Genomic DNA, 23,271 nt, shown 5'->3' with positions numbered 1-23,271 from the left:
ACATCAAGGTACAAATGCAGGTAAGTAGGGACAAGCAGAGCTATGCCGGGCCTTACAGGGGAAGACAAAAAGCTTGAATGTGATGTGGTGGAGAAAGAAGAGCCAGCAGAGGGCAAGGCCCAAGAAGATGACCTTAGGAGCAGCATCCTGAATGGACCTGAGGTCTGCAAGGAGCATCAGGGAGGCCGGAGAGCAAGAGGTTCCAGTAATGAAGTCAGGAAATGATGAGGGCCTGGTCAAGAGCTTTAGTGGTGCAGATTGTGATACTAATGTAATTCCATTGGCTTCAGTGCAGCTACTCTGGATTTACACCAGAGCAGCCTCATTCCCCATAACTCTGCCTTCAATCCCTAATCAAATAATGGAACCAGGGGTAAAAGGAAAAGTCTCTACCCCTAGAGGGCAATGTGAGCAGTAAGCAACATTGGGGGGTTGTAAAGAGCAAATCGTGTCAGACGCAACTGATTTTTTTTTTTAATTTGGAAGGGAACAACTGGCCGCTGATAATGCTCTGCTCAGAGGAGGTGAAGGCCAAGGCATTGGACTTCAGCACAGTGGAGTCTGGCGGAGGCTGTCATTCAAATTCTCAAGCCCTTTGAGGAATTAACCCATGAGAGAAGCTTGGGAGACACTTGAGTATCTGACATGGTGCTAGCTGTCAGGGCTCTGACAGCCCATCTCAGCAATAAAGTGCCAGACCAGAGAATCTGGGCCACGAAAAAGGGAATTGTAACTTCTACAGCAACTTGCAGCCATCCTCAGACTTCACAGCACAGAAACAGAGTAACAGGAGTGCAGGCTGCATGCTTCGAGTTCCCCTTGCTCACTTCTGAATCTCACCAAGAAAATCATGCCAGAGTTGCCATATATAGGCTGACTGGCAAATAAACACTAGTAGAGAAGGTGAAAGAGAGATTGTCATCTAGTCCCCAAGAAAACCTGCTTGAAATTTCAAGCATGTACAGCTTCTGAGAACCAAACTTAGACTTATGGGATCCAGTGGCTATGAATGTTTTCCAACAATGAGATGGCACTCATCTTCACTGACCCCACTATTCCCCACCCAGGGGACCTGGCTGGGGGTAGAAGTATAATGCGATCAGATTTTGTCATCCCATAAAACTAGCTCTGCCTTTTCTTGGAGCTCTGTCAGGCTTTGGATGCTAAGGATGAGACAAGAGATAGCTGCTGCTGCTTGAACATGCACAGAAGTTTGTGCACTATTATGTGCCTGTGGTCGATTTCATGTGCTAGTGGTTATGTTTCTGAATTCTCCACCATGCTTTTCAGCAGTTGCTCATGTTTGCTGTACTACAATATGCATTTGGTCTCATGGAGAGCTTTAGGAGTGCCAAGATCTCTGCCAAGATAGTCTTCCCAGCCTATGGTAACCCCCCTCTTTGGATTCATCCACTGGCTCCCTGTTTTCCATCACATCAATTCCAGTTTCTTGCCCTCACCTTCCAGAACCTTTACCATTCTGCCCTGCCTTCCTTATCCACTCTTCTCTCTTATCACACCACCTCTTCGGCTAGACACCAGCCCACTGGTCTACTTCTCTCCTGAACATCTCTGTGCCTTCTTCCACACTGCCCCCGATGTCTGGAATGCCCTGAGCTGACCTGTAAAGCAGCCCGCTGCAGATTCCCTCCTCAAGAACTATTTCTAGCAACCACTGATGGCTTCTGTGACACTGCACCCCATATTCGTCATAGTAATATTATTAGAATATGGTTGTGGCATAATTATGATGCATTTTGTACAAGATAAGTCATGTGAAGTGTCATTGGAAAAGTTATGATTTGCTGAATATGATTATCCTATTTGTATGCACATCTCATTTTTGTATCCAAAGATATAAATACTGACCATCTATCTGTACTTCAAATGTAGTTATACCTGGGTAACCCCCACTAGACAAGATGCTTTCAGTCTAGATGGCTGGTTGGGAAGGGCTTAGTCAGGGCAATGACCCATTAGGGAAAACAATAGGCCTTAGGAGAAGCTTATCTCCCACATGTTGAGCCTTCCTGAGAACACTGCAGACAGCCTGTAAGTAATGGCTGCTGTGACTCTACAAAGACATGTGACCAGGTCACATGATGTTGGACTCCATCTTGGGCTGTCAGTATTTTTCCACAAACCAGTCTGGGAATCAAGTTTTGAAACAAAGGGTTCCCGCCCTATGCTAAAGCTATATAAGGCAGGGAGTGACATCATCTGGGGTTCTTCACTCCCCACACAAGACGACTCCTGGAAACACCTGAGGAACAAAGACTGAACTGGGGGAAGTGCTGGACTCAGGCTAAAGGGATTTCTAGCCTGTTTATGAAACACCTGGGGATTCCAAGCTGCAAAGCAAGTGCAGCTTGTGCCTTAAGAATCTACAAGTCTGCCTGTACCATCAGTTAGGGTGAGAATCTGCTATTCATGCCCATTCTATTTAGTATATTAAGCTCAGTTTGCATTTTTTTGTTTATTTGCTAGGTAATCTGCTCTGATCTGTTTGCTATCACTTAAAATATATCTTTTGTAGTTAATAAACTTGCTTTTGTTTTAATCTAAACCAGTGAGCTTTGACTGGAGTGCTTGGGGAAAATCTCTGCTTGGTACCACACATGTGCATTGTCCTCTTCACATTGAGGGAGAGGTGGGCCAGGTATTAAACCCATACAGTGGCCAGATTTGACCAGGGCAGGACGGTTCTACTCTGGGGTCCCAGGCTGGGAAGCTGGTGGTTGGAGGTAGGGTGTGTCCCTACCTGTGCGAATGCTGGTGAAAGTGCAGGCTGGAGGGCTTTGCAGCTTGTCACAGCAGTACAGTGTGAGAGGGAGCCCAGGTTGGTGGGTCAGAGGGTTCAGTGGTACCTCAGTTCCAAGTGGCACCCTGGCGGGAACCTGTCACAGCTTTGTAAAGGTGGGGCTGTCAAGCATTACTGGTATTTCTGCCTTCCTAGTGTTTGTTATACTCAGAATCCTGTCTTGTTTCAAATTAGATGCTAAGAGCCTCAGGGTAGAGACTATTACTGTCTTTGCCTACCATGCTCAGCGCAATGGGGCCCTGAGCCTCATGTGGGCCCATGGGTGCTACTGCTAATATATTTAAAGCCCTTACTCACTATGCTTTACTTCTAGTGCTAAGTATCTGCTATCACTTTAAAAACTAAGCCATATTTTGGATGCTGCACTTTTCTATTTCAGTTTTTCAAACTCAGAAGTATTTCTCACAGATGCAATAAGCCGGTGTAGTGAAGAAATGAATCATTCCATTAAAGTTCAGGTAAAGAATTCCCTGTTTGATACAAAGTGTGAGGCCTGTCTCATTACCCAGCTTAATAGCTGCAGCCTGAGATTTTTTTAGCCTTGTTTTTAGTGTCTGATGTTTCCACCTGGACTAGTCTGATGGAGATTTGCTCTCTGTCTTTAAGAAAGTTCGCCTCTAAATTGGCGGGAGCTGTTAGAGTGAAGAAGCTTATTATGTTTTCAAGGATGACAGGAGAAGTAACATCTGCTTCAGGCTTTTAAACTACTCTTGCTCTCCTTGCAACGCTCATGGGAAGAGGGAAGTATGGGAACTTCAACAATGTAGAGTCTTATGGCTTATAGTCACAAAGACTCTTGCCATATGGCTGGGAGGGAGAAGAGAGCCCTGCCCAGAGAATGTCTAACCCTGGTAGAAAGGCCACTCATGCCAGCCTATAAAAACCCAATGCACAGCAAATGAATTGTTTAAAGATAAGATGAGGGGAGAAGATTTTCAAAGTCACAGAAGGCCTGACAGGTCCCCCAAATCTCCTTGAACATTGACAGCAGTTGGGCATCCACCGCCCCTTTGCAAATCTACTCTGATGTATCTGGGCTTGGACTGGCACTCAGCTCTATTCAGAGAAACCACAGTGCTGCAGTGACTGTGTAAAGCCCAGCATTCCCCCCAGTGCTTAAAGTGTGTGCGGCGGATGGGGGGCACTGCTCAGGGGTCATGGACCCAGCAACAAAAAGAAAAGAAAATTCAAATTAAAAACCGAGCCCGGTTGCTGAGGGGAGCACTTTTGAGGCACTGTCTTACCACAGCCACGACTCCAGATAATAGACACCCCGCCCCAGACTTTTAGCACTGATTCTCCCACACTCAGTCTGAAGTCAGGAGCAACTGTAGCCGGGGAGGGGAAAAAAGGATTCAATATTCCCCCAAGCCCTTCCTCAACCCTGTTCATTTCCAGCCCCAGGCACAGGTTGCTCTAGGCAAAAAGATCCAACACAAAGGCGCTCCCTCTCTTTCCCTCACCTCCTGCTTTTGCCGGCAGCTGGAGGGATTATACTCAGCAACAGGGCCGTGTGTTGGGGGAGAGGCAGCTGTGATGGCAAGGAGGCAGATGATGGCAGTGGATGCCATGAATTTTTTAAATGGAGCCATCACACTATGCCCATGCCTTGCTGAACAGTGTTATCACTGTCTTTGTCCTTCCCTTCTCCTTTGGGTCTGGCCCCCTCGGAGCTGAGGGGGGGAGGGTAATTTCCAGCCCAAGGAGATATACACATGCTAGGTCTGATTGAGCTAGCATGGTTATGTCTACTGGAGTTGGAATTTACCCCGCCGGTCTGTTTTTCTTCCCTCCTTGTCATGTCCCAGCTGGATTTTGATCGGCAGGTCTTGGAGGCAGGGGCTGGGCCTCTCCGCGTTTCATGAAGTGCCACGCACACTTTTAGGTGCTTTAAAAATAAAGCATCATCACTGGAATTTTAGACTGTGCACCATATAATCAGACCTGAAAAACCAGTTCAGCCTGGCTTGGGTCTGATGCAGCCACCTGGACTGAGAACCTGCCAAGGGACTGGAAACAAAGGGTGAAGACAAACAGCACGGAATGGAGCAGGGAGTGGGCTGTAGAGCTAGTATTGGGTCTGGTCTGATTTAGCATCTTTATTAGTGATCTGAAAGGGGGAGGTTAATGATGTTCACAGATGATATTAAGCTACATAAGCACAAGTATCAGGGGGTAGTCGTGTTAGTCTGTATCTACAAAAACAACAAGGAGTCTGGTGGCACCTTAAAGACTAACAGATTTATTTGGGCATAAGCTTTTGTGAGTAAAAACCTCACTTCTTCGGATGCATAGAGTAAAAGTTACAGATGCAGGCATTATATACTGACACATGGAGAGCAGGGAGTTACTTCGCAAGTGGAGAACCAGTGTTGACAGGGCCAATTCAATCAGGGTGGATGTAGTCCACTCCCAATAATAGATGAGGAGGTGTCAATTCCAGGAGAGGAAAAGCTGCTTCTGTAATGAGCCAGCCACTCCCAGTCCCTATTCAAGCCCAGATTAATGGTGTTGAATTTGCAAGTGAATTTTAGTTCTGCTGTTTCTCTTTGAAGTCTGTTTCTGAAGTTATTTTGTTCAATGATAGTGACTTTTAAATCTGTAATAGAATGACCAGGGAGATTGAAGTGTTCACTTACTAGCTTATGTATGTTACCATTCCTGATGTCCGATTTGTGTCCATTTATTCTTTTGCGGAGGGACTGTCCGGTTTGGCCAATGTACATGGCAGAGGGGCATTGCTGGCACATGATGGCATATATAACATTAGTGGATGTGCAGGTGAATGAGCCCTTGATGGTGTGGCTAATGCGGTTGGGTCCTCTGATGCTGTTGCCAGAGTAGATATGGGGACAGAGTAGGCAACGAGGTTTGCTACATGGATAGGTTCCTGGTTTGGTGTTTCTGTGGTGTGGTGTGTAGTTGCTGGTGAGTATTTGCTTCAGGTTGGGGGGTTGTCTGTAAGCGAGGACTGGCCTGCCTCCCAAGGTCTGTGAGAGTGAGGGATCATTTTCCAGGATAGGTTGTAGATCGTGGATAATGCGCTGGAGAGGTTTTAGCTGGGGGCTGTATGTGATGGCCAGTGGTGTTCTGTTATTGTCCTTGTTGGGCCTGTCCTGTAGTAGGTGATTTCTGGGTACCCGTCTTGCTCTGTCAATCTGTTTCCTCACTTTCCCAGGTGGGTATTGTAGTTTTATGAATGCTTGATAAAGATCTTGTAGGTGTTTGTCTCTGTCTGAGGGGTTGGAGCAAATTCGGTTGTATCTTAGGGCTTGGCTGTAGACAATGGATCGTGTGATGTGTCTTGGATGGAAGCTGGAGGCATGTAGGTACGTATAGCGGTCAGTAGGTTTCCGGTATAGGGTGGTGTTTATGTGACCATCACTTATTTGTACTGTAGTGTCCAGGAAGTGGATCTCTTGTGTGGACTGGTCCAGGCTGAGGTTGATGGTGGGGTGGAAATTGTTGAAGTCCAGGTGGAATTCTTCAAGGGCCTCCTTTCCGTGGGTCCATATGATGAAGATGTCATCAATGTAGCGCAAGTAGAGGAGGGGCACTAGGGGACGAGAGCTGAGGAAGCGTTGTTCTAAGTCAGCCATAAAAATGTAGGCATACTGTGGGGCCATGCAGGTACCCATAGCAGTGCCACTGACTTGAAGGTATAAGTTGTCCCCAAATCTGAAGTGGTTGTGGGTGAGGACAAAGTCACAAAGCTCAGCCACCAGGCTTGCTGTGGCCTCATCAGGGATACTGTTCCTGACAGCTTGTAGTCCATCCTCATGTGGAATATTGGTATAAAGTGCTTCTACATCCATGGTGGCCAGGATGGTGTTTTCAGGAAGAACATCAATGCATTGTAGTTTCCTCAGGAAGTCGGTGGTGTCTCGAAGATAGCTGGGAGTGCTGGTAGCATAGGGTCTGAGGAGAGAGTCCAAATAGCCAGATAATCCTGCTGTCAGAGTGCCAATGCCTGAGATGATGGGGTGTCCAGGGTTTCCGGGTTTATGGATCTTGGGTAGCAGATAGAATACCCCTGGTCGGGGTTCTGGGGGTGTGTCCATGTAGATTTGTTCCCGTACTGTAGCTGGGAATTCCTTGAGCAGATGGTGTAGTTTCTTTTGGTATTCCTCCGTGGGATCAGAGGATAGTGGCCTGTAGAATGTGGTCTTGGAGAGTTGCCTGGCAGCCTCCTGTTCATAATCTGACCTGTTCATTATGACTGCAGCACCTCCTTTGTCAGCCCCTTTGATGATAATGTCAGAGTTGTTTCTGAGGCTGTGGATGGCCTACATAAGCACACTTCTCTGTCCTCAGTGGGGTATCTATCCTACTGAGCACTCACGTGTCTAAAAAGGTACCTAGTGCTTCATGAATAAGGTTAAGATTTAGTCACAGGTATTTTTGGCAAAAGTCACAGACAGGTCACTGGCAATAAATAAAAATTCACAACCTGTGGCCTGTCCATGACTTTTACCAAAAAGACCCCTGACTAAATCTCTACTTCGGGGGCCCCACTGCTCCGGGGGGGCCCTGCTCCAGTGCTAGGGGTTGACTGCACCTCAGCTGCTGCTCCCGGGGACTGCTGCTCCAGCTGCCTGGGGACCGCTGCTGCTCGGGCAGTCCCCAGGTCACCCCCACGATCGCTGCTCGGGTGATCTCCAAAGCCAGCTGGCCCTGGGCTTCCCAAGCAAAGGCCGGTGTGGCTGGCCCCAGGGACCACTGGAGCAGCTGGCCCCAAGTCGCTCCAGCAGTGCCTGGTGTGGATGGCCGTAGAGCGCTCGAAGTCAGCAGATGTCACAGAGGTCATGGAAGTTGCGGATTTCGTGACCTCTGTGAAAGAATCGCAGCCTTATTCATGATCAATCAATTAAGGGCCTGATCATGCTCCCATGAGCTGTGCCTGGATGGCACCTCCATTCATGGCTCTTGCCCTCCCAAGTAGAAGGGGCTCAGCTGCCTCCATGACAGTAACCTGTTCCTCTGGTCACTAGAAGGCACTCCACAGTTGAGGGGGGTATACAAGGAGGTGGGGAAATGCATCCTTCCCCTCCCAGCCCAGCAGAGCTCAGGGCACCACCCCATGATAGGATTCCCCTTTAAGGGGGATTCCAGGGGAAGCCCTAGTAGTGAGATTTTGTTGGAGCCAAAGTACCAAAGAGCTGCTGCAGAGGCACAAAGACCCCCTGCAGACGTCTCCAAGCTCCCCTGTACCAACATCTTCTGGGATCTGTGGAGATCTTGGGCAGTAAGCAGGATTTGTGGTGCAGCCCCCTAGACTTCTGGGTGGGGAGAGGGGTGAAAACTCCTTGAAGGAACAACTGGGGAGAAATGCAACTGAGATTTCTTCCCTTTGTCCTCTCCTGAGGCCTGAAGCGCTTTGGCACAGGAAGACTGGGTCTCAGACTTCTGTAATGCATCTAGCATCTTTTGGATGCTGGGGCTTGAATCCAGCAAAGCACTTAAACAGGTGCATAACCCTCAGCATGTAAGTAGCCCCATATAAATCAATGCATACTACTCGTGTGCTTACTGCAGTGGTCCCCAAACTGTGGGGTGCGCCCCCCTAAGGTGACATGGAGGAATGTTCAGGGGGCATAGCCAGGGCCCAGGCCTGCCCCTCAGGAGGGAGCACCACTCAGCCCCACTCTGCCCCCAGCTCTGCTGCCAAGAGCCTCATTCCTGGTCACAGCCCCAGCTGCAGCTCTGATCCCGGCCCCGACTCTGCTCCTGGCTGCGGCCCCCAGCTCTGGGCCCTGACTGTGGCCCTAGCTGCAATGCTAGCCCCGGCCCCAACCACGGCCCCATTCCCAGCTATGGCTGTGCTCCTGGTTTCTGCTCCTCACTGAAGCTCCCTGGTAGACACAGACCAGGTAAGTGGGGGGCACAAGTGAAAAAGTTTGGGGACCACTGGCTTAATGTTATGCATATACTGTACTGGCTCAGGGTCTCTCTGCCTCTCCCTCAATACATAATAAAAGTCCTCACACACTCTTCCTCCCCCTTGTGAGGTGAGTCAGTATTATCACATTTTACAGATGGGGAAACTGATGCACAGAGACATTTTAGTGACTTGCCCAAGATCACATAGCAAGTCAGTGGCAGAGATGGAACTTGAATCTGCATCTTCTGCTTGCTAGTCCCATCCTAAAGCCACAAAAGCAGCTGCCACTTGGGGTTAGAAAGGTTAGAAAAATAGCAAAGTAAGGGGAGGTTTACACTTAAAACGCTGCACTGGTGCAGCTGTACCACTGTAGTGCTTGCACGAAGACGCTCCTATGCACAGAGCTCTCAAAAAGCTCTCTTATCGGCATAATTAGAAGCGGTAGCTCCATCAATGGGAGAAGCTCTCCCGCCAACGTAGTGCTGTTTACACGGGGGGTTAAGGTCGGTGTAACTACTACACTGCTCAGGGGCGTGCAGCAAAATAGTTATACCAGCATAGGTCTGTATGCAGACCTGGCCTAAGGTTCAGTTTGGGAAAGTGTTTGTATTATGCCCAGGGACTAAAACCCCAAACACCATTATCAGCGGGAGGGAGAGCTGAGACCAGGAACAGCTGTGAGATTTGGTGGGGAGAGTGGGCAGCAAATACCACACTGCAAAGGATTGTGTTATAACAAAGGCCAAGCCAGTTTGGTGCTGCACACTCCAAGGTTGAATGCCCTGGAGCAGGGAAGGGAAGGTGGCTCTGGTGCCACCACACTGGGTTACCACATTCAATTCTAGGCACCTCATTACAGAGGGAGCTTGATGAACTGGAAAGAGTCCAGAAAAAAAGCAATGAAAATGACAGAGGGCAGGAGAGATTAAAGGAGCAAAATGCCAGCCTGTTAGCAGCTGGCAAATGTCAGAAGGGTGTACGCCCCAAGGTGGGGGAGGGGTTGTTTAGGGTGATCACAGGGATGTACCTAGGTGTAATGAGATGGAAATAACAGTGAGATCATTTGGGCTGAATATAAGGAAACACCTACTGAACAGCAACCTAAACCTAATTTCCCCCTACTGTTACTCACACCTTCTTGTCAACTATCTGAAATGGGCCACTCATTACCACTTCAAAAGTTATTTATCCTGCTGGCAATTGAATGGTCTCATTAGACTGACCTCACACTTGGTAAGGCAAATCAAGTCTTTTCATGTATTTATACCTGCTCCTGTATCTTCTACTCCATGCATCTGATGAAGTGGGTTCTAGCCCACGAAAGCTTATGCCCAAATAAATTTGCTAGTCTCTAACGTGCCACAAGGACTCCTTGTTGTTTTTTCTCTTGGGCTGGGAGATCATCTCCTAAGGGGTGAGGGGTAGCTCCATCCCTTAGACGTTCGGCACTAGACTGGACCAAATGCTAGAGAACAGCCAGTATGGAATGACCCGGCCCAGGAGATGGGCAAGGTGAGCTAACAGGGGGCTTCCCTCTCCAGCTTCCGAGATTCCAATCTCACAATTCAGGCAGCATTTCTCTTCACCCTGGGGAAGCTGCGTGACGGCCTCACAGTTTAACCCTTCCTGGGCAGTGTCTGATTTTCATCGAAAGGGGATGGGTCACATTAGAACGCTGGGCCAGCCTGACAGAGTACCCCGATTGGGCAGTGTGGACAGCCTTTACCAGGCTGGGCACAGGGGACATGGGACAGACAGTATGAAAGGGAGATTCATAGCAGGGCCTGAGAGTGCCTGACTCCTCTCCCCAGCGCTGAAGTCTGAAGGTTAGGAGGGGACAGGGAGGGACAAAGCCCTAAGGACTTCCAAAGCAGGGACCTGTGCTGAACAGACTGAGGATACCAAACGGGAGCTGCAGCAACCTACTTGCTCTCCAGTAGCCTGTTTACTCCCTGCCTCTGGTGGAGAGGCAGGGAATCAGAGTGAAGAGCATTTAGCTTCCAGATGCTGCAGATCTACCAGCTATTTAAATTGCACTAGAAACTTTTGCTAGATAAATAGATCGACACCCTTTTTGATGGGCTAATTCCTCCCGCTGCCAAGTAGCCATCTATGACCCTCTTGAGACAAAGTGGATTTTCCTGTGAGAGTCTCAGCCAGCCTCACACCTGCCTCCACTTATTATCTGTATTATTTACATAGCATCATCGCTTTCCCTTCAGGTCCCTTTGGGGGGAGAAGTTTCTGGTGGCAGATGCTGCGCTCATTCAGAGGAAATCTAGTTTTCGGAAGCTAAGCAAGCAGCTTCATAAGGGGGGCTGCGTAGAACAGCAGGGGTTTCTATAAAACCTGGAGCAGCAGGAGAATGAATTACAAGCCAGGCACTGGTCAGATACCAAAGACACTTTCCTTCCACACTAGCCCTTTGAAACTCCGAACACACAGCTCCTTTCCCACAGGCACTGCCCAAGAGCTGATAGGACCTTGCAAACCTGGATTGAAAAGGGGGTTACCTGCATACAAGTAGAAGGTATTGTTATTGGCACAATTAACCAAAATGACTAATTGTCTCCTCTATTCTATTCAGCTTTTTATACATCTTCCAGGAACCTCAGCATTTTCCAGTGATGCCTAGAGTGACATGACTAGCATCTATCATGGATGGTTTGACTATTAGTTCTCTTTAGCCACACCGTCTAATTACGGATCCCCAAACTTTAGCAGAGGGCTAAGTTGAAAGGGAAAGTCCACAGAGCCTCTCTCTCTGTGGCCACCTCAGATTTTCAGACCCGCCTGAAGTGGCTCTGCAATTTCTCTGAAATATTTGGGGTCCAAAATCTTTTGCTAAATCCTAACCAGCCCCCACCCCTCCCAGAAACAACTATCCGTTAATCCTGCACTGGCTGCTGTTGTCTGATCAAAGCAGGAAAGTAACCTGGATAAGAAAAGTCCAGGGATGTTCCTTACCTGAGTGATGAACAGTGTCTCACCCACTAAGTTGGAGAGAAGGTAGCTGAAGTAAACCTGATCCAGGCATGATGCTGGCTAGGAACAGCCTTTCCCCTGGAATGATTCCAGCCTCTTCCTTTCAGGACGGATTCTTGAGCTGCTTTGCTTGCAAGTCTTAGGTAGTCAGTGACAGCACCAGGTATAGCACTGGGGACCGCTCCTCAGCACAGCCGGAGACAGCACTGGGAATGTGCATCAGCATAGCCAGACAGAGCACTGGAGATGTGCATCAGCACAGCCCTCTAGCTGCAGCAAAACCCTACTTCACATTTGTGTCAAGAGAGCCCAGCGTTCACTCACTCTCTAGCACTCCAACTGCGGTGTGATCAGCAGCAAACATTCCTGAAGGAGAGCTGCACCTTGCCTGATTACTTCCCACAATGTTTGTCCTGCTAATTCAGCTAACGACTCTGAAAAAAAGGCAGCATTTCTTTCTCTTCGCTGCCTTTCCCTCAGCACTGCTACTCCCTCTGCAGCTCCCGCAAACACCCCGGGAAGGAAAGATGTAGGGCTGAATAGCAGAATTTCAAGAAAGAGACAAACTGGGTCCCTCTGTGCCAGTGCTAAGGGTCAAGGAGGCCCAGCGCTGGTACTGGGTCTCACTGGGACAGCCAGGGTGCTCTCTGCTCCAGTGAGACAGGGCTGGCTCAGTCCATCTGGGAATCCTGGAGCCAGAGTTCAGCTGTTTATTTTTGTGGGATGGAAAAGCTGAGCTTCTTAAGGGACAGAGTTTGTATAGAATAAAAACTGAAGGGCCTGATTCAGATCACCCTCATTAGAGTTCCACCAGGGTAAAACCCAGGTGAGTTCAATGGGGTTAATCCTGATCTACACCATCATGAAGTGAGATCGGAGCCAAGCCTCAACAGCCTACCTACTCCCATAAGCCCTATCTATTCTCAACCTGCACTCCAAAGAGCTCATACAGCTCCCCAACCCTCCAACTCCTTCCTCACTCCCCCCAAAACTCCTCTACTCCCCCAAACAGCTCCCCGGGTCTCTCCCAATCCCCCTAAACTGCTTTCCTACTGCTCCCCTCACACTCTCAAACAGCATCCCTGCTATGACCACAACCCATTCAAACCTCCTCAAGCCTCACCCATACTATGCTCCGGCATCCCCGAACAGCTTCCATGCTGCACTCTAACCTTTCCCCTGTCATGACCCTAACAGCCCTAGGTCACTGCCCTGCCATACAGCTGTGCCGCCAATAGCCCACAATAGTGTTCCAGTGCCGTTACCCAAAGTCTTCTCCTCAAATCCTCACAGTGCTCCCATGCCACATTCCTGGCCCCCCAAAACCACTCCATCCCTGCATGGTTTGGATAGCATGATCCCCCCCTCCCCACAGAAGCCATCTCCCCACTGCTATACCCCAACATGCTCAAGAATATCCAGTTATCACAGGCAGTGCTAACATACATTTAGGGAGAGGCTATTAAACCTCATGTTGGGTGCTTCAGCCAATCTCCAGCGGTTAGAGATCAGGGTGAGAGCTAACATGGGGGGACAGATTTTATCCCACAGGTGCCTACTTCATTGTTCTTACACCTTCCTCTGAAGCATGTGGTACTGGCTGCTGTCAGAGACAGGATACTGGGCCTTGGCCCTGATACAGTCTGGCAATTCCTATGTTCAAAGCATCCCAGTGTCATGCTGCATCCCCACATGCTCACAGTGGTTCTATGCCATTCCCAAAGCCAAACTGCCCTGATCCCACATCTCCAATAGGCCTCTCTGCCCAATGCTATGGCCCCAGCCAGGCTAAAGCTGTGATTTCTCAGCAGGATTTTTGTTTCCTGTAAATGCTCAGAGGAGGGTCTGGCCTAACCTCTACCACCACATGATTTCTGCTTCCCACGTACTCCATGAGCGGCTGGTAGGTTATTTCAAATGTATCGACATTTCTGATGGCCTGGCTCCCAGGTGCCACCAGAGTTCTGACTGGGAGAATGAGAGAGAATCTTTTCTGCTCACGCTTTGGAGGCTTGTTTCTGGGTACAGCTACCCTGCAATTAGACCACCACGGCTGGGCCATGCCAGCTGCCTCGGGCTCGTGGTGCTGAGGCTAAGGGACTGTATAATTGCGATGTAGCCATTCAGGTTCAGGCTGCAGTCCAGGCTCTAGGACACTCAAACCTTGCAGGGTCCTAGAGCTCGGGCTGCAGCCTGAGCCCATATGTCTACACCGCAGTTATACAGTCCCTTAGCCTCAGCCCCACGAGCCCGAGGCAGCTGGCACAGGTCAGCAGCAGGTGTCTCATTGCAGTGTAGACATACCCAGAAACAAATCTCCAATGTGAGAGCAGAAAAGTTTCTACCTTTGTCTCATTCTCCCAGTCAGACATACCCTCTCTTTCTAGCCACAGCAGTGAGATCATTTAACAGGAACAGCGTGGAGGTGAGCCATTGGATTGGGCTGGATAATGAGAGGAACACAGCCCCTGAATTCCCCATCTGTGCTTTCTGCGTCTGACTCAAGAGACCAACTCTGACCGACTGTCAGCTCATTTAAGGCCTGATTGCTCATCTCCTCCATCAGCGATAGAAAGGGTGTGAGCCAGCCTTATGCACATTCATTCCCTCAGCACCTGGCTACCTTCCAGGGAATCTTGCCCGGATCCCAGAGTTGCTACTAATAACAAAGTAACACCCCCATATAGAATGGTTCCCCATGGCCAGATCCCACCCAGCACCAGGCAGCATCGGTAGATGATTCTGAAGAGCAAAGCTCAGATGGGCTCAAAGCAAAACCCTACATACAGACACCCCTGGATTTGTGGGAAATTTGTAATCCAAACCTGGATCCAAATTCAGAATTGGTGGCAGGCCTCCAACCTATAGTTGGCTGAATCAAAATGCAGGGTAACAATAAAACAAGGAGAAGGTGATGGGACTCTCCTTTTGCAGCTCTAGGAGCAATGAGGTTTGGTGGCAAATGCATTAGCTAGATGAAAATCCTAGATAAGGATCCTGACTACAGGTCACCAGGAGCAGCTAGAATCTATGGGCACAGTTTCAGCTGGCACATGGCCGGAGACAGGGTGCCCACACTCCTGTTGTTTGCCTTGGTTATCAAGCCACTTGCAGCAAGGTTCAGGCAGCATGTGCTGATTAAAGGTAAACAAAGAGGGCCTGTAAGGGACAAAGCCTTGTTATACTAGAACAACCCATTGGCTTATATGCCAAGGCCTCGGGAAGAGCTCTCACAAACCTTTTCCAGTCTAGAGAAGTTTAAAGGACTCTGGGGTTCGACAGTAAATCACCATAAAAGTGAGCTCTTACTGTATGTCTCAGCAAAACCCCACTGCCCAAATCACCGGAGAGCCCCAAAGAAAAGGTTGCCAGCCAGATGAAATACCTTGATATACAGCTTGCCAATTCCCTTCAAAACAGTTTGAATTTACATTATGATAAGCTACTGAAATGCATGCCAAAAAGGACTAGAAGGATGGACGGATGGGTAATCAAAACAGCAATATTACCAAAGTATAATCGTCTCTGCCACAGCAGCCCCATCAAAATCCCCACAAGCTGCTTTAGTCAATTCAATGGAGCCACTCCGCCCTTCATATGGGCCACACACAATCACCAGATTAAAATGCAGGCACTGTAATTACCCAGACAGGGTGGGGGATTAGCCCTCCCAAACTTCTACAAATACTACTTAACAGCAGAGCTGCAGCTCTGTATCCCCTGCTTTGACGACAATAAAATGACATTAGCATTCTGAATCAAAGTCTCTGACCCAGGATGTCTCTTTGCTACAGACATGTGTGTGAGAGGATACGTAAAAACAGCTTACCACCATGATTATCTGATAACTTTTATGAATGCAGGTCAGGGTGCAGCTTTAAGAGAAAAGGGGAAAAGCACATGGAAACTTGTGGTCCAGCCTCTCACGTGGCTACATGCAGAAGGACTGGATGACCTAATAAAAGTCAGGAGGAAAAAAAAAGGAACCACATACAGTACAGAAACATTTTTCATGCAAGGAACAAAAAAGGAATTCAGAAAGGATTGAAGCAATAATGTGCAAAGTCTCTTGCTCTGCTGAGCCTCACTGTGGATATTTATATGTCTAATGGGATGAATGAAATGGGCCCATTAGAAAAAAAAAAAAAAGTAGGAATAAGTGGTCCCCTGATCTCAGTTTGAGTGGCAAGGAGACCTCTGGCAAGGACGCATGCAGTTAGAGGAAATGAATCTCATTACATTATATACCAATGGTTTTCAAACTGCGGGTCATGACCCAGTACTGGGTCACAGAATATAAGGCACTGGGTCGCAGCGGCTCTGGTCAGCACTGAAGACCGGGCCATTAAAAGTCCAGTCAGTGGTGCTGCCCCACTAAAGCAGGCTAGCCCCTACCTGTTCTGACACCGCGCTGCGCCCCGGAAGTGGCCAGCAGCAGGTCCGGCTCCTGGGTGGGGGGGCCACGGGGCTCTACACGCTGCCCCTGCCCCGAGCATTGGCACTCCCACTGGCGTGCCTCCGGACCTAGGAGCCAGGTCTGCTGTTGGCTGCTTCCAGGGCGCATCGCGGTCCACAGTGCCAGGACAGGCTGCCAGAGGTAAGCCCATGCCCCAATCCCCTGCCCCAGCTCTGAGCCCCCTCCAAACCCAGAGCCCCTTCCTGCACCCCAAACTCCTCATCCCCAGCCCCACCCCAGAGCCCTGACCCCCTCCCACACCCCAACTGCCTGCCCCAGCCCCGAGCTCCCCCTGCATCCCAAATCCCCCTGCCCCACCTTGCAACCCTCACCCTGGTACTCCAACCATCTGCCCCAGCCCTGAGCCCTGCCCCCACACACACACTCCAAACCCCTCATCCCCAACTCCATTGGGTCGTGGACATCAACAATTTTCTTCAACTGGGTTGCCAGAAAAAAATAATCTGAAAATCACTGTTATATACCAGATGTCTACAATGTGATAATATGTCATTAGACCACTCAAACAATGCATCAGTTTCAAAATAAACTTACTATGGACAAACTACATGAGTAACAAGTCATGCTTTTGTTCTGGAGTTACTCTGCATTGGAAGGAGATGGTAAATCATATGTCAGACATTAGAAGCACCATTGCCACTACGTCCTGTGCTTTGCATTCTTCATCTAACAACAGACACAGCAACAAATAAATATGCCAGAACAAATTTGTTAACATTGCATTATTGGCAGCCAAAAACCTGATCACTTTAAACGAGAAACCTGAACTCCCAGCAAGCAACAACAAGTGGTTATTTCAGGTCAAGGGTTTAGTGCCCGTAAGAAAAAACATCGTACAGACCTCAAAATAACTAGAAGGTATTTCAGATGAGGACTCTGCTGCAGGATGTCCTCAAGGCAGCCGATTAGGCTAGGAAAGAAAAAAAGATAAAAAGGAAAAGGAATGACATCAGACTCAAGAGGATAGGAAATTCTGTTGGGAAAAGCACGAACACCTCAAACTCCAGACTCAGGCAGCTGTATTAAGCTGAGCCCAGACCACATCAGAAAGGGCCTGATAAACCCATTCTAGCTGGCCTGTATTCTATGGCTGCTTTCTGCTGTTCCAAAGTGGGGTAAAGCAGCCAGAATGCACAAGTGAATTCACAAAAAATACATTAAAAAACAAAACAAAAAAACAACCACAAGGGTAGTGACTCCATGAAAGGGGAAAACTTGGAAAACAAAACTAAACCCAAATATGATTTAAAAAAAAAAAAAAAGATTGTTCTAATCTGGCTCCACAAACACTAACATGCCTTATCATAATCACATGGTATTTCCATGACATCTCTCCAGGGCAGAGTTGAAATTTCTGCTGAAGGAGAAACTTAAATTATGAAGAATAACTAGGGGAAATGACCATTAAATACAAAAATGTATTTCAATGTCCCCTATCCAGAGGATTGCTGTGAGCTTTAACTCGATGAGAAGCTCGAAGAGCCTATAGCAGGGAGAGTCAAGATTGGTTGGATGTCTTCATTGTGCATTTCCGTACCTTAACATGTTTGGATTTCTTTTAAGTCTAACCTTAACTGTGAATTTCCTGGGTTTAACACGTCTGAGGTTGGGATAATTACAACAGCCCTTTAACATATTTGATCCTAAATCACAGATAGGTACTCTCCACCTTCACTCCATTTTAATGTCATTTTTGTCTGGGACTATAAATCAATGGTATGCCCTCACCTGTGTAAGCAGAGTCAGGATGAGCTCTACCCTGACATCTGGTGGTGGATTATGGCGAGTGTGGAAAAGAACTCCAGGGGCTGATCTTGTTTGCATAGGCACACCCACCCGCCGGGCATGAAACAACAGCAATTGAAAGTGGTTACTTTGGCTGGTGTGGGATCCCCAGTTTCTCTGTTATTGGGGCAGGAAGAATAAAGTTGTTACCTTGATTCTGTGAATCAAGGCCAGTGGAACTGTTGTATGACAGAAGGACTGAGTGAGTCCTTCACCATTACCTAAGTAGCACTTGCATGACAAGGGCCATGGGTTACAAAACCCAGTGAATTGAGAAAGGATGGGGACAGGTATTTGTATTTGATGGTATGGGCCCTCCTCTGCGGGTTTGAAACACCAATTGCACCACCTCCTTTCTGCACTGTTGAGAATCAGAGCTAACTTTGATTCCATTAGGAGTTTAGTTACAGGCTGCTGAGCGGAATTCACTTTGGGCCAATGGTGCACCAGCACTGGGGCTCCCCTACTCTGAGCTGAAATCACAAAAGAATTAAAGTTATAAAGTGCTGCATTAACTAGTGGGGGAGCCTGAAGCTATATTGCTAAGCAGCTGGCGGAGCAATTTGTGGGGACGACTGGAGGAGCAGCGAGCGGCGTGGAGCCTTGCGGGGACGGTTGGAGCGGCCCAAGGAATGGCGAGTGGAGTTGCTTGTGGGGACGGCTGGAGCAGCTCACAGGTCGGTGAACGGAGCAGAGCAGCTTGTAGAGCGGAGCGGTTCGTGGGACGGCAGGAAGTGGACTGGCTCCTGGTGAAGGCTGCAGCGGAACCCCATGGAGAGATGGCTGGCCTCGGATCACGTAAGGTGCCCCTTAACACCCTGCGTGCCTCCCTTTTACTCTGGGGCTGCACTGACCAGGGACAGAGACTTTGGGGGTTGTGAGACTTTGGGTGGTTGCTAGACCCAAGAGACTTTGGGGGTGTTGGACTTTGGGGACTCTGGGTGATTTTTGGGTTGCTGGATTCAAGAACCAAAGGGAAAAGATACAGCCCAATTTGCTGGGGTGGGTTTTTTTTGGCTCATGGTTTGTGTTATGAATCCTGTTTGTGGTGTTTTTTCCAATTTAATGCTGATGTCGTTTACCTCATGTTATTAAACATTTTCTGCTACACTCAGACTCTGTGCTTGCGAGAGGGGAAGTATTGCCTCTTAGAGGCACCCAGGGGATGGTATGTAATTGTCCCAGGTCACTGGGTGGGGGCTTGAGCCAGTTTTGCATTGCGTTATTGAAACGGAACCCCTAGATACAGAGCCCAGCCCTTGTTGCTGCCAACTTAGATGGGCAGAAGGGTTACACCTGGAATAACCTGTTCACTTCTGATACCCCAAGAAGGGCAATGAAAGTGATGGAGGGCTCTGATCCAACACCCGTGCAGTCAGTGCCGTTGACTTCGATTTGCGCTGATTGGCCCCTAAAGGTCTGGAAAGTAGGAAGAAATTAACAACGTAAAGACTACTGTGTTTGGAGAGCAGATGACTAAGAGGAAGCTTCTGCCTACCTGAGCTGGCTTTGAACTAGTGACCTGCATCCTTTCAATTCCCCAAGTGATCAGTTCTGCAGTATCTCTGTTCCTTAATAATTTGTGCAGCTCTTTTCTGCGTTCCCTCTGGTTTGTTGGTATTTTCCTGGCCATGAGGTGCTCCAGAACACCATGGCCTAACCTGCACTATCAGGTGGGATAGTTCTTCACCCTGATAAAGGCACTCCCCTCCCCTGTGGGTGTGCTCTCCCACTGGTGCCACTGCTCTGTGTCCAGCTCCTTGTCTGCACAAATTTGTCTGACCCCAGCTGAGCCTGGGACAACCTGCAGCTGCCCTCACCTACCTGAAAGCAGGTCCCCCGCTGTCTAATAGCTGAATAAATCTTCTTTAGAGTCTGAGAGAGAGAGCCCTGGGGAGCTCCTAACTCAGCTATTGGCAGGAGGCAAGTCTCTGGAAATGAAGCTTTACAACATTGCTGAAGCCTGAGATGAAAGACAAGCAGCAGGATGAGGAATAAGATATCAAGTGGCAGCTACATGAGCTCCACAGGGATCTTACCCACTTCAACTCGGTCACTTCACAGCGGACAGCAAGGGCAACGGGGGCTACATGGGTGCTCTTAGAGCCTGCATTCTGCCCCACAAAGTCCCCATCTTGCCAAGGGGCGCATGTTTCACCTTAGGACCTCCTGGACACCTGTACAAAGCCCTTTGTGTTTTAGTTAGGAAGGGTGTGCATTCTTCTTCTGGCTTTGAAAGCATCATTCCCCAGAAGAGAGCAAAGGCCCAAGATAGTCACCCCCACATGTCTGGTGCCTGCCCAATTCTCAGCCTTGATTTGACATCCAGCCTTGCCACAGGTAAAAAACTCAGACCATGTTCTCATCACAAACCTTCGTAGCCAGTGACTTCTAACTTTCAAAACTGGAAACATCTCATGCCTGGTGTCAGACCCCAGGGGAATGTTTTGGGGAAAGTTTAGGCAAATTCAGCTCAGCAAGCATGAATAGGAGCCCATCCCCCACCTCACATTTTAAGCATTATTATTCTCTTGAATAACTAGAAAAAGGCTGAACTGTCGCGTCTGAGCCCCATGAGTCATCTCAGGGAGGCAAGCGATCCGGGCAGTATTTGGGTTTGAAGTAACAGTAATTAGCATTGGATGACGACTCATGGGGCACATGTGCTGCTCATTGTTTTCCATTCAGCGCAGAATTCTGGCACCCTGTGACTATGTGGAAGTTGGTATCTTGGTCCTGGCTTGACAAAGACCCATCTCAAATCTGTTCTGTTCAGCACCAAGCACATTAGCAGCACTCAACCAATAACAATCCTCATTGGCAGACAGGAGGGAATGCAGAAATGAGCCACACAAATCCTCAGATGATCAGACAATGAATTGAAATGACATGGGCTCTGAGGTTGCCTTCCCCATACTGTGCCTTTTAGAGGGACAAAAACTATAAACTGAGGCCAGACACCCGTAGAGAGGCTGTTCTTCCAGCACCCAACCCACAAGTGTCAAACCACGCCTGTTTTTTTGACTGTACGATCCCATTCTCAATCTCTTCTGACAAGATCGCAGTCCCCATCCCTGATCCTCTATGGAAAGACCTTGGATTCCCTTCCAGTGAAACCCTCCAACATAGGGTGACCAGATGTCCTGATTTTATAGGGAAAGTCCTGATTTTTTAGGCTATTTCCCCCCCTCCATCCCAATTTTTCACACTTGCTATCTGGTCACCCTACTTCAACACCAGAGTCCAAGACCGACAGGTCCACTGTGACTGTATAGCCTGACTTCCTATGTAACACAGGCCAGAGAACTTCCCCAAAATGATTTCTAGAGCATACCCTTTCAAAAAGATCCAATCTTAATTTAAAAGTTGTCAATGATAGAGAATCCACCACAACCCTTGGTAAATTGTAAACCACTTAGAGTTTCCCCGACAAGTCTTCAGATACCCTCAGTTTCATCACAATAAGCTTACAACCAGGAGCGGTGCCAGGGTTTTTGCCGCTCTAGGCGGCAGCGCTCCTCCTCTGAGCAGTTGGCAGCAGGGGTCCTTCCTCTCTCCACGTCTTCGGGGCACTTTGGCGGCGGATCCCGGAGTGAGTGAAGGACCTGCTGCCGAATTTCCGCCGAAGACCTGGAGTGGAAGGACCCCCGCCGCCAAATTTCCACCGAGGATGGCAAAATGCTGCCCCCCAAATCCTGCCGCCCTAGGCGACCGCCTAGGGTCGCCTAGTGGAAGTGCCGGCCCTGCTTACTACCCGAGTCCAATTTCGCCACCCCTCAATCCTATGACCTCTGTGCCATGCTCACTCTGGTGGCCTGTGACCCATCAGGCCTTCCTGGTTTCCCCATACACGTTCCACTGTGCTCAGCTTGGTGGATATCCTGTGAATCAGTTATCCTGAGCTCTCTCCCTGTGGAGGAGGTTGGGAGAGCAGAAGAAATAGACAGAAAGGGAGGAAGGGAAGAGAGAAAGAAGACAAAAGAGGAAAAGGCAGGATACAAGGAGGAAAAAGTCAGGGAGAAAGGAGAAGACTGGATTTGTAGCTTCCCTCTGGGATAGCGTTGATTTTCTCTGTTATGGATCAAGTCCCTGCAGCTCATAGCTTGCACCTCTCAAACCATTCACCAAACTCTTCCCCACCCCAAGGCCTGGCTACCATCTCTCTGTGCCAGGATTCAGTCAAGGATTAAACAACCCAGATCCATATCCTTTACTTAGATCAACCGCACCATCTATAACATGGGTAAGTATGTAGGATTTTAGTCAGGCTCCTGCTTTCCTTCAGGTTTTCAAAAGGAGCCTGTCTTGGATGGTTTAGACACAACAAATCCTGCTTCTTGGCAGGGGGTTGGACTGTGATTCTCTGATTCGAAATACAACATTAGCCTGGATGTGAGCCACAGCAATTACTGTGTGAGTGACAAAATCAGGGCCACTGAGTTCAGTCAGCTTTTTCTGCTATCGCTTTCAGTCACTTAGGGAACACAGAGAGCTCAGCGCTCCAGAAGTCACATGCACTGACTACTAACCCCACTCCAAGGACTCAGCACTCAGATTAGATAGAAGGGGGATGAAAAGTAGTGGGATGGGAATAACTGTTGGGGAACAACCATTGTGGGAAAAGGCTGGGGGATCCCAGGGAAAGGGTGGAGGGAGGTTCAGCCACTCTCTGGCACACATAACTGAGACACACTGAGATGTCAGGGGGCCAGATGTGCAGTTTCAGGCTGAGGGAGAAATGACTATTTCCCCTCAGGGAAGTTAATATTCTGTAGCTAAACTCTGTGGCAGCTTAACAGTGCTGTCCAAAGGACTCCTGTAGGCTACGGAGTGAGTGATTTCACCTGTCCTTGAGCATTTTCCCTCTGTTTCTGTACCACTGGTACCGAAACTTCACTGCAAGCAAAGAAAACTGGGTTTAGCGCCTTCTTTAGTGAGTTGCTGTTTGGCACCCTCAGGAGAGGGAACCACAAACGAGGTACCAGTCAGGGAACAAGGTCGTGGGCACAGAGAAGGCTGCAGTCTCTCCACAGGCAGTGCTTCACAAGGGCTTGTCAAGGTGAGGAAAACGGAGCTGGCAAGGAACTCACTGGAGTTATTGTATCAAAGACAGGAAGGAAAAGAAGCATCTGGAAGATGTCTGTGGTGAAGACGCTTTCCTCCTCTTTGAATAACTCAAAAGCCAGCCAAGCCAATTTTTAATCAAACTTTACAAGACACACCACCTTTGGCCTAAGAACAAGCAGGAGAAACTGCAGCCCGAAGGGTAATCTTTCCAAAAGAGATAAGCCACTGGAAATAGAGTCTTAGAATTGAAGTGCC

The 23,271-nt window shown here is 48.7% G+C and overlaps 1 protein-coding gene across 1 annotated transcript in view; it reads right to left on the bottom strand.

Moving 5' to 3' along the window:
* SYNDIG1L (synapse differentiation inducing 1 like) overlaps window positions 1–17,058 on the bottom strand; it is a 38,403-nt gene extending 21,345 nt beyond the window's left edge. The window contains exon 1 of the mRNA XM_034769920.1: window positions 17,006–17,058. The gene's annotated coding sequence lies outside the window, so the exon portion shown is untranslated. The remainder of the gene's footprint in view (window positions 1–17,005) is intronic.
* Window positions 17,059–23,271: the final 6,213 nt, after the last annotated feature.

This window comes from Trachemys scripta, chromosome 4 (genome assembly GCF_013100865.1).
Source record: "Trachemys scripta elegans isolate TJP31775 chromosome 4, CAS_Tse_1.0, whole genome shotgun sequence".
NCBI classification, from domain to species: domain Eukaryota; kingdom Metazoa; phylum Chordata; order Testudines; family Emydidae; genus Trachemys; species Trachemys scripta.
This window is presented reverse-complemented; position numbering and strand designations above follow the sequence as displayed.